The 9,056-nt window shown below is 46.0% G+C and overlaps 1 non-coding gene across 1 annotated transcript; it reads right to left on the reverse strand.

Annotated features, from left to right (window-relative positions):
• Nucleotides 1–8,625: 8,625 nt before the first annotated feature.
• LOC135269875 (U4 spliceosomal RNA) lies at nt 8,626–8,766 on the reverse strand. Its single transcript, XR_010338114.1, has one exon. It is a non-coding gene; the product is annotated as a U4 spliceosomal RNA (small nuclear RNA).
• Nucleotides 8,767–9,056: the final 290 nt, after the last annotated feature.

The following is a 9,056-nucleotide window of genomic DNA, read 5'->3' on the forward strand; positions in this document are numbered from 1 at the left end:
AGCAGAAAAATTAGTTACAGAACCAGACCCATGAGACTGCACATACTGGAAATACCAGACATGGAATACAAAACAGGTATGGTTGAGTGTTTTATTTTATTTTATTCTACTTTATTTTGAGACAGCGTTCTTGCTCTGTGCCTCAGGCTGGAGGGCAGTGATGTCATCTTGGCTCATCCCAACTTCTGTCTCCTGGGCCAAGTGATCCTCCTACCTCAGCCTCCCAAGTAGCTGGGACTACAGGTGCACACCACCACGCCTGGCTAATTTTTGTATTTTTGTAGAGGAGGGGTTTTGCCATGTCTCCAAGGTTGGTCTCGAACTCCTGGACTTATGCAGTTTGCTCACCTTGGCCTCCCAAAGTGCTGGGATTACAGGCATGAGCCACTGTGCCTTGTCTGTTTTGTTTTGAATTTATTTTTATTTATTTATTTGTAAATTCTTAATCTTTCATTCAGTTCATACCTATGGTTGATATGTTTAAAGAAATAAAAATAAATAAATTATCAAAAAATACTAAAAATAACCAAATAGAACATCTAGAAATGAAAAACATAAGAACTGAAGTTAGAAATGCAACAGAAATCGGCAGTTGGATGCAGGGAAGGAGGAAATTTATGAACTGGAGAATAGATCTTAGCTCTGTAGAGCAGCACTAGAGATATAAGGCAGCTCAGAGGAGAAGAATGAAAGGGAGAGGTGTGAAAGGGAAAGTAAGATTTCAGTGATGGAGCCAGCAGGTCTAGTACACATTTAATAGGAGTTCCAGGAAAGAATAGAGGGAAGGTGAGAGAAACAAAGAAATAGCGGGCTGAGAACTCTTCCAGGAGCAATGAAACACACAAATCCTTAAATCCAACGATCAAGATAAATAAAAATAAATACGCTCTTGGATATATCATTGCAAAGTTTCAGAACGTCAAAGGCAAGATCTTCAAAGCAGGCAGATTGCCTAGGAAGGAGTAATGCTTAGATGGAGAGCTGACATGTCAGTAGCAACAATGGAAGCCAGAAAACAACAAAATACATCTCAAAGTGCAGAGAGAAAATAACTGCACCTAGAAAGAAAGAAGGAAAATAATTACATTCCAATTAATAAAGGAAATAGTTCATTACCAACAGATTCTCATTAGAAGGACTTCTAAACTAGGTATGCTCTTCAAGAGAGGGAAAATGATCCCAGAAAGAAGATCTGAGATACAAGCAGAAGTGAAAAACAAGGAAAATGATAAACTTTTGGGTAAATATAAACAAATATTGACTAAAAATCATAATTATTATACCAGGCAGGGTATGGAGGCTCATGTCTGTAATCCTAGCACATTGCGAGGCCAAGGTGCGGATCACTTGAGCCCAGGAGTTTGAGACCAGCGTGGGCAACGTGGTGATACCCTGTCTCTATAAAAAATACAAAAATTAGCCAGGCATGGTGTTGCACACCTGTAGCGCCAGCTACTTAAAAGCCTGAGATGGGAGGATTGCTTGAGCCTGAGGTTGCAGTGAGCAATGATTGTGCCATTGCATTCCAATCTGCGAGACAGACTGAGACCCTGTCTCAAAAAAAATAGTAATAATAATTATGGTACCCAATGTGTGAAGTTCTAAAAACTAAAAACATAGGCCTAATACACTGCCCAGCAATAGTATTTAGGCTGAATAAGAAAATTCTAACCATTCTGAGGTCATTTTATTGTTTGGAAGGGTGGTGATGATGTAGATTAATTAAATTTAATTAATTTATTATTATTATTATTTGAGATGGAGTCTCGCTCTGTCTTCTAGGCTAGAGTGCAATGGCACAATCTCAGCTCACTGCAACCTCTGCCTCTTGGGTTCAAGCAATTCTCCTAGCTCAGCCTCCAGAGTAGCTGGGATTACAGGCACACGCCATCATACCTGGTTAATTTTTGTATTTTTAGTAGAGACTGAGTTTTGCCATGTTGCCCAGGCTGGTCTTGAACTCCTGACCCCAGGTGATCTGCCCACCTTGGCCTCCCAAAGTGCTGGGATTAGAGGTGTGAGCCACCGTGCCCAGCCAATTAATTTTATATTCTATTTCAGAAATTATGCATATCAGAATATCTAGATAAGTACCAAAAGGGTAGAAATTGGTGTGTAAACTTTCAAACCAGAAGGGGAAAAAATGGAATAAGGAAATCAATACAATATAAAAGAAGGTAAGAAAAGAGAAGAAAAAAACCAACAGAGTAAGTGGGATGATTAGAAAGCACAAAATAAGATGGTAGGAATGATTCAAATATATCAGTTATTTCCAATAAATGTAATATGACTAAATTATCTGGATAAAAGACAAAGATCATTGGATGGCTGAAAAAAATGCTGGTTAGAAGAAATTTATCAATAACATAAGAACAGAGAAAAGTCAAAAGTAAAAGGATGTTTAAAGATATAAGTAAAATAGTAACTGAAAGAAATGATAAGAATATTTATTTTAGGCCAGGCATGGTGGCTCACGCCTGTAATCCAAGCACTTTGAGGCCAAGGTGGGTGGACCACCTGAGGTCAGGAGTTCAAGACCAGCCTGACCAACATGGTGAAACCCTGTCTTAAAATAATAATAATAATAATAATAATAATATTTATTTTAAAATGAAGATCAGACAATATGTCCTCTATCACTATTTCTATTTTGAATTTCATGGACTCTTAGTCAATATAATAAAAATATAAAAATAAAACATGTAAACACTAGAAAGAAAAAAATTTTCCTTACTCACAAATTACATCATTGCCTTCAAAGAAAATTCAAAATAAATTACAAACCTACTCACATGGTAAAAATTTAAATAAGTAGAGTGAAAATTAACTTCCCTCTTATCCTGATCACCAGTTCTCCTTCCCAGCAGCAACTACTGTTATTTATTTTCTAGCGTACCCTTTCAAAGATATTCTATCTATCTATCTTCAGACTTCATGATTTTACTTCAAGACCCCCTGTCTGATTCTTTTACAATCATGCCCCCAGCAGCATCCTCAAAGGGGTTGTCTCCCATGTTGTGTGTCTGGGGGAGCTGCATTCAATGTGTTGGCAAGTTTCACTGAGCACCCACTAGTACCTAGTACTGTGCTGGGGACTAAAAAAGGAAGAAAACATTATCCTTCCCTGAAGGTTCTCAGGGTCTAGTGAGGAGAGAGACAGGGAACCAACGAAGCCTCATATGGCAGATGAAATGATAGATGTCAGATGTCATAACGGAGGTAGAGAGAGGTAAGGAAAGCCTGGGGAAGCCCAGAGGAGAGAGGAACGGACTTGGCATCAAAACGGGACTACAAAGGAGGAACTTGAAGAACAAGTAAGGTTTCGGAAGATGGGGAAAAGCATTCTAAGCTAAGGGAATAACATGATGAAGTGCAGAGACACAGAAGAACTTAGCGTGTTTGCCAAAGGGGAAGTGGTCTGATGGGGCTTTGTGGTTTGGGGCAGGGTGGTGCTAGAATGGAGATGCCAAAACAAGCCAGACGGTGAAGAACCCCAAATGCTGGGCCAAGGTGTTATGACTCAGGCACAGGCAAGGGGACAGAAGAGAGGGGTGATGTGAGCAGGTCCATATTTCCAGATGCTCACTCTGCCTTGTTTAGGGGCCCCATGTGCCTTTCCATTCCCTCTTGCTAGGCCTCCCCTCCACCAAGGCGGTCTTTGTTTTTTGGGTGCACTAGGAAGTAGTGTGGGATGGATTTGCTCTAATACTGAACAGGAGTTCTCTGCAATTTCAGAAATACCTATCAGAAGCTTGAGGGGCAAAACTGCAGAAGTCGTTTAGAGGAACAAGACTGACCCCTAAATAAGGGGCGTTGTATCATAATTTTACCCCATATGACTGTCATGTTTCGCTGTTTTTTGTTTGTTGGTTTGTTTTGAGACAGAGTCTTGCTCTGCCCAGGCTGGAGTGCAGTGGCGCAATCTCGGCTCACTGCAACCTCCAGTTCCCTGGTTCAAGCAATTCCCCTGCCTCAGCTCCAGAGTAGCTGAGATTAGAGGCGCATGCCACTATGTCCAGCTAATTTTTTTGTATTTTTAGTAGAGACTGGCTTTCACCATGTTGACCAGATTTGTCTCAAACTCCTGACCTCAGGCAATCCGCCCGCCTCAGCTTCCCAAAGTTCTGGGATTACAGGCCTGAGCCACTGTGCCCAGCTGACTGTCATATTTCAAGGCCTGGAGCAAATGGCAACCCTTCCAAGAAATGACAATGTCACTATCTTTTCTGGAGAAACTTTCTTTACCTTCTTTATGCTCATCTAGCACGTCCCATACTGCCTCTGTATGGGAATGTCTGCGGGGCCTGCCCTTGTGTGAATTTAGTTGGATTATACGAATCCATCAAGCAATTGCAGAGGTCCACCCATGCCAGGACCTGAATCCAGCTCTGAGGATTCAAAATGAAAACACTGAGTCCTTGCCTTCAAGGAAGGATGCTCGCCCCGGAGATCACCTGGGGATGTTTATCTGCATAATGAGACCTGTGTCCCTGTGCATCTTCCTCTCACCTCCCTGTAACTTGTCGCATCTAGCTCTGAAAGACAATCAATTACTAACCAGTGTCCGAGCATGAGGCTTAGTCATTCCCCGACTCCCCTCTCTGTTATGAAGAGGGCATATAACCTCGACCATCTGGTCCCTCTTGAAGCTCGTGTTTTGTAAACGCTCTTGCACATGTGTGCACATAATACCTTTGTTGTGATTTTCTCTTAACCTGTTTTTTGTCATGGGGTGTTGGCTGTGACCCTTTTTGGTGGGGAGAAAGGGGATCACCCCTTTCCATACCTACATTTTCTAGGTGTATCCACGTTCTAGCATGTGTCAGAATTGCATGCCTTTTTATGGCTGGATAATATTCCGTGTGTGAATATGCCACGTTTTGTGTATTCATTCATTTGTTTAAGGATGTCTGGGGTGTTTCCACCATTTTGTTATGGTCAATACGCTGCTATGAACATGAGTGTACAAGTACCCGTGTGGGTCCCTGCTTTTCATTCTTTTGGGTAGATGCTTGGGAGTGGAGTTGCTAGGCCACAGAGCAGTTACTGTCTAAGTGTGGGAGGCCATTCCTCCCTCTCAGCAGCTCTTATGCTCACCCTCCTCTCTGTGTATGCTGCTGCCTTCCGCCTTCAGAAGCTCCCTCCTTCTTTCTGCACCTGGGCTAAGACAGCAGCTTCCTATTTGGTGTCTGCTTCCCATGCCCACCTCCAGAGCTCATCCAGAGTGATGGTGCTGTGGACTGAACTGTGTCTCCCAAATGCATGCATTGAAGATCTTACCCCAGTGTGACTGTGTTTGGAGATGGGGCCTTTATGGAGGTAACTAAGGTTAACGGAAGGCATAAGGGTGACCTCAGTTACCGAATCCAGTAGGAGTGGTTGGGAAATAGATTTCTGTTGTCTGAGCTCCCAGCCTGTGGTATTGTATTATGGCAGCCTGAGCAGATGAATACAAACAGTGAAATGCTCTTCCTCTGAGTCACACTGGCGAGGGTGCCCTGTGCCACTCCCCCTAGCACCCTGCTCCCTCTAGAACCCCCCGCTTCCTCTAGCACCCCTACCTTCTCTAGTGCCCCCCACTCCCGCAGCACCTCCCACTCCCTCTAGCACCCCTACCTTCTCTAGTGCCCCCCACTCCCTCTAGTACCCCCACCTTCTCTAGTGCCCCCCACTCCCTCTAGTACCCCCCAGGCACTTTGGAATGCCTTCTCCTGCTTTCTCCTTCTTCCTCTCCCACAGCACCTGTTCTCGGGGGTGGGGAGCAGGAGTCCAGTGATGTCCACTCGAGAAGCTCCTTGGGACATTGGCATTTGAACCATCTCTGTGCACATACAGAGATGCACAGTCGTTCAGCCCAGAAACCTGTGAACACACGGCTACTACTGACCAAGCACCTATTCCGTGTGGACTTTAAGAGGATACTTTGAGATAGAAATAACAGAGAAAGCTCAAAATGGCTTGTAATAGTCATAGCTGACACATGACACTTACAATGTGCCAGACACGATTTGAATAGTTTCTACACATCAACCCCTGTAATCCTCACAATGATCTCATAAACCAGATATGGTTATTATCACCATCCCCATTTCACAGATGAGGAAAATGAGAAGAAAGGGAAAATAAGCCCAAAGTCCTCGGTGGTGATGGGAGTGGATTTGGCAGTCTAGCTCCCGGCTCTGGGCTGCCTGCCCAGAGCCATCTGTTACGGTTGTAATGGGGAGTGTCCTTGGGTAATGAACTGCTATGTAGGGCTCCCTTTGCCCCCGACCCCCCCATCCCGTGCATGTGACCTTGGGACAGTGTTCTCTCAGTTAATGAGATATCTCAAGGTGAGGACATCCAAGGGAAATGAACGCAACAGCTCGAGGCGGTCACCAAGGACTTGGCTTCTTTTCATCTTTACGTTCTGCCATTGTTAGCGTCTTGGCTTTTAAGTTGGGTATAATCCCTTTATGTCACAATATAGCTGCAGCAGTTCTAAGTATCACGTTCTCACCCAACCACACCCAAAGGTCAGAAAGAGAGAAAGGCCCTTCTTTATGGCTTTTTTTTAAGAGTAAGGAGGGACTTGCTCCAAATTCACCCAGAGACTTCCTCTAGTGTCCCGTTAGAATGAAGTTACACGCTCATTCATAAATTAGTCACCAGGTCACCGGGACTGGCTTAGAACAATCAAGACACTCTGCTAGGCTCCAAGGGAGTCCTGCTTCTCCTGAAGCACGTGGCTGCCTGAAAACCTGAAGAACACAGGCCACCGGCTTGCTGGCGAAGGAGAGGGACTGGAAGGGTGGTGGGCTGTCACACACCATCGCTATTTCTTTTTCTCACATCAGCCTTGTGAGATCAGGACTTCTATCATTTTATAAATAAGGGAACCAAGACTCAGAGACAACAAGGTGCTTGGCCAAGGCCAGCAGCTGGTGAGTGAGAGAGGCCGCATGCTCAGCCCATCCCCAGGCAGTCTGGCAAGATGTGAAATTGGTCTTTCTTTTCCTATCCTAGACTGATTGCGTTGGAAAGATTCATGCTCCTGGCAGCTGGCTCTTGCTGTCTCTCCCTGATGGCTGCGACTCTGAGAACAGTTTAATTCTGAGGCGACAGAAACCCTCACATGGTGGCTCCTCTCCCTGCCAGGCATCAGGAGGCCTCAGAGGAGCAGCAGAAGCGAGACTTGCTGTCTGGGCTCCCTTCTGGGGGCATTTCGGTCAGGGAGCCCAGGCCTGCTGATAACAGGGAGGTGTGTGCTGGGTTCCTATCCACAAAGCCCTTCCGGGGAGTGGGTCCCACGCGCCGCTTCCGCAGACCCGGCTCATCCTGTTTCCGGTTTCTTTCTTTCTTTTTTTTTTTTTTGAGACGTTGTTTCACTGTGTCGTGATCTGCATGCCTGGGCCTCCCAAAGTGCTGAGATTACAGGCTGTTTCCGGTTTCTAATTCTCTTAGGACGTCAGCGCCTTTGATCCTCTGAGCCCCCGGAAGGGCTCAGCCCTCTCACATAGGCCTTCCTCCTAGAGGTGTGGCGCCTGCCCTCCCTCCAGCACTGGGACAGGGAGTGACTTGGAGGCCCAAGTCCTGCTTCCCCTTCCCTCTCCCTTCCCTGTGATCAGAGCCAGGGACCATGCTATTTGTAGGCCATTCGGACTCTGTCTGGGGTCTTTCTCCAGGTGAGGGTGTGGGTCCCAGAAGCAGAGACCACCTGGCGTTCCTTCTGGAGGCCGGCCAGGCCTGCACTATTTGCCTGGAAAAGTCATTGGCACCACTGAGAAGGTCCCTGGGACTTGCTGCTAAGGCACAAATGTGGCAGCCAGTCAGCAGCTACATTCTTCTTTGCTGGAAACAAGCAAGGATAGACTGTGATTTTCCTCTCCCTCTGTTGTGTGTTTTTCACTCCTGTCTCTACACCCACCCATCCACTCACCCACCCATCCATCCACTCATCCATCCATCCATCCATCTATCCATCCACCTACCCACCCACCCATTTATCCACTCCCCCATCCATCCACTCATCCAAGAATCCACCCACCCATTTATCCACTCACCCATCCATCCACTCATCCACCCATCCATCCATCCATTCATCCACCCACCCATCCATCCACTCATCCCTTCATCCATCCGTCTACCCACCAATCCATCCATCTACTCATCCATCCACCCATCTATCCATCCATCCACTCACCCAACCACCCATCCATCCATCCATCCACCCACCCAACCACCCATCCATCCACTTATCCATGCATCCACCCACCCACCCACCCACCCATTTATCCACCCATCCATCCACTCATCCATGCATCCACTCACCCACACATCCATCCACTCATCCATCCTCCCATCCATCCATCCATCCATCCATCCATCCATCCACCCACCCACCTAACACATAGCATGGCAAATACAATGACTCACATGTGGTTTCTGCCCTGCACCCCCAACACTGTGGGACTCCCACAACCAATGAACGCAGAAGGTTTTAGCTCCCTGATGGGCATTTATATTTGAAGTTGGGGGGTGGGGGCTGCACAAATATGCACAACTTAATAGTGGTCTCTCTGGCATTGTGCCAAAGTGAAGCTGAGGAGGAGTTATATTTTTATGTTTTTTTTTTTGGTTGTTCAGCCTCTGTAGAGAATCTCAAAAATTCTCAATGCCAACTGCATTTCTAGTTGTCATGGCAAGCTATCGGGAAAAGTTTTCAGTGAGCAATAATCATACCTCAGACAAACCTCATTGGCTATGGCACTGCCACTGCAGAAAGCTGAGGAGTTACTTTTAAGCAGGGGCTCTGCCTTCCCAGCATGGCTTAAATTTTTCCAGGGTGAGTCAAATCACCCCTGTTCTTGGGGACCTCTTACACCAGCTACTGATTGCCAGGTCTAGGGGAGGTTAGTGACCTCAGCCCTAGAAGGGGAGCCTCGGAGTCACTGGTGAGCCTCAAAGAGGCTGGCAGGGCTGCCTGCCCAGAGCCATCTGTTACGGTTGTAATGGGGAGTGTCCTTGGGTAATGAACTGCTATGTAGGGCTCCTGATTAAGCACTAATTAATTATTA

Source organism: Aotus nancymaae, unplaced genomic scaffold, assembly GCF_030222135.1.
Source record: "Aotus nancymaae isolate 86718 unplaced genomic scaffold, 86718_ANA_hifiasm-v0.15.2.pri h1tg000057l, whole genome shotgun sequence".
NCBI lineage: Eukaryota > Metazoa > Chordata > Mammalia > Primates > Aotidae > Aotus > Aotus nancymaae.